The sequence below is a fragment of the Hipposideros armiger genome, unplaced genomic scaffold (assembly GCF_001890085.2).
Source record: "Hipposideros armiger isolate ML-2016 unplaced genomic scaffold, ASM189008v1 scaffold_92, whole genome shotgun sequence".
Classification (NCBI taxonomy): Eukaryota; Metazoa; Chordata; class Mammalia; order Chiroptera; family Hipposideridae; genus Hipposideros; species Hipposideros armiger.
In genome coordinates, this window is record NW_017731442.1 from 4,615,678 (window position 1) to 4,618,297 (window position 2,620).

The 2,620-nt window shown below is 43.8% G+C and overlaps 1 pseudogene across 1 annotated transcript; it reads left to right on the plus strand.

The window, feature by feature from the left end:
• The first annotated feature begins 2,160 nt into the window (after positions 1–2,160).
• Positions 2,161–2,390, plus strand: LOC109384014 (thymosin beta-10 pseudogene; annotated as a pseudogene). The gene has a single exon (XR_002124329.1). The product of XR_002124329.1 is annotated as a thymosin beta-10 pseudogene (transcript).
• Positions 2,391–2,620: the final 230 nt, after the last annotated feature.

Below are 2,620 nucleotides of genomic sequence, written 5' to 3' on the forward strand. Positions count from 1 at the left end.
TAGAAAAAGTGCTACATAACTCATTGCTGAATATCACTATAGTCACTTTCAAAGTACTCCCCTTGGGAAGCTATGCACCGACACCAGCGCCTAGTCCACCCTTCAAAGCAATTTTGGAATTGTTTTTCTGGAATGGCCATCAGAGCTGTCGTCATATTACCCTTGATGTCCTGAATGTCATCAAAATGTCTTCCTTTCAACATTTCCTTTGTCTTCAGGTAAAGAAAGAAGTCATTGGGGCCCAGATCAGGTGAGTAGGGAGGATGTTCCAATACAGTTATTTGTTTACTGGCTAAAAATTCCCTCACAGACAGTGCCATGTGAGCTGGTGCATTGTTGTGATGCAAGAGCCATGAATTGTTGGCAAAAAGTTCAGGTCATTTTTGTCTAACTTTCTTACGCAGCCTTTTAAAGCACTTCCAAATAGTAAACTTGATTAACTGTCCACTTGGTACAAATTCATAATGAATAATCCCTCTGATATCAAAAAAGTTTAGCAACATTGTTGCAACAAGTTCATGAACTTAGTTATCAGACCTTATATGTAATGAAATCTCCATATAAACCTAAAAGGCCAGGGTTTGGAGAGCTTCCTGACTGGTGAACACATGGAGGTGCTGGGAGAGTGGCATGCCTAGAGATGGCATGGAAGTTCCACACCACTTCCCATATACCTTTGAGGTGTCCCATCGCTCTTGAAATATTTCCTTACTTTATAGCACAGTAAGATTTATCAGGTTCATCTTGTACTTTTCCTGTCCCAGCCCTAGATTAAGTCATTTCTTCAAGGAGCCCTAGTTCTTTTAGTGGAGAATAGTATTCAGAAACCAAGATTTGTGTGCTAGATGGGCTCTTTGCTGTCAGGTATCATTGTTCCCAAGCGCTTTCAGTAGGCAGAGCTATGAAGTGTATGTGAACACAGATATTTATAACTATATTTCTACATCTGTATCTATATTGAAAACCATGAGTTTACACTAACCCCTTCAATTTTATGCAACACCACACAGGCTTCATTCTGTATTTCTCTTTCCATATTTGTACCTCCCTTTTCCAACAGTGAGGAACCTCTCTCCTATCATCCTTGACATATTTACTTAACCAACCTCCCTGTATGTACCAATCTCCCATCTCTGTGGCTGCCTCCTCATCTGTCCCCAGGCTACCCAGGTTACTGCACCCCACACTGGCCCTTCCCTGTCGTTATCCTCTTCATCATATTCAGTCTCCCTCATCCTACACTGAGCTGTGCTCCCCCCATATGGACTCCTCCTCACCCTTCTAGGGCTTTGACACCCTGTATTACTACCATTGCCCTGTAAGGATGCCCTTTTCATCCCACTCAGGCTACCACACCTGTGTTCCCCACCCCCACCCCCACACTGACCCACCCTTTCCCTCAACGTGGAGTGCTTCCGTATTGAATGCCTTCTCCAGTTTTATGGCAAAGAGTTTGATCACAAGTTTCATTTGCTTCTCAGCAATATTTTCCTGGTGAATGTTCTTAGTCTGCATTTCTTTTCCTCTTCCTTTCTTCCTTTTTCCCTCTGTATCATGTTTGTATGGTTCCTATTGTGGCACTTTATTGATAACTAATTTCTGAATAAGGTGAATTATTCCTGAACCAGCCATTTGCAGGCATGACATGAAGGAAAAAGGACAAATCTGAGTTCTAGACTAACAGGAATTTCCCCTATAACCCATGCTATCTATAAGAGCTCCTTTAGCTCTTACTTCTCCCAGCCACAAAGATAGGCAGCTGTCAGGCTGATCATGCCACAACCTGCCTGCTCCTCTCCATTGCCTCCTGCAAGTAAGGCCTATCAACGGGATTTCTTATTCAAATCTATCTTCTCTGATTCTCAGAACCAAACCAGTCTGGGAGCTTCTACCACCAAGCTATCTATGTTCCCTGTTCTTGCTGCAGAAATGGACTTTGCACCTCAGAGAGAACTCCTCATCTTGGAGAAATGTTGTTTTCCAGCATTTTCCTTAAGATCTTCAGCCACAGGCATTCTCACTACATTTCTTCTTGCACTCCTACATTTCTAAAAATGTGAAACACTAGAAGACCTATGTATACCCAAAGGGTCCCTTTGTTTACTGTTGCCCTGCCACACAGCTTTTTTTTTTTTTTAAAGATTTTTTTTTTTGGTCTCTTGCTGCAGCGACGCAAGCGGTATCCAGGAACCTCTGCTCCGAGTAAAGACCAAGGATTGTTTTAAGAAAATGGCAGACAAGCCCGACATGGGGGAAATCGCCAGCTTCGATAAGGCCAAACTGAAGAAGACGGAGATGCAGGAGAAGAACACCCTGCCGACCAAAGAGACCATTGAGCAGGAGAAACGGAGTGAAATTTCTTAAGAACCTGGAGGACTCCTCACCCCCGTCATCTTAGAGACTCCAGTCCTGAAGTGGAGAAGGAGCCACCTGCAAGATGGACTCGAGCGACAAGCTGCGCTGTGAACCCGGGCACTCCATGCCCATGCCATCGGCCTGTGGGTCTCTGAAGGGACCTCCCCCCAATCGGACGGTCAAATTCTCCGGTTTGCCCTGGGATATTGTAGAAAATTATTTGTATGATTAATGAAAATAAAACACACCTCGTGGCATGTAAAAA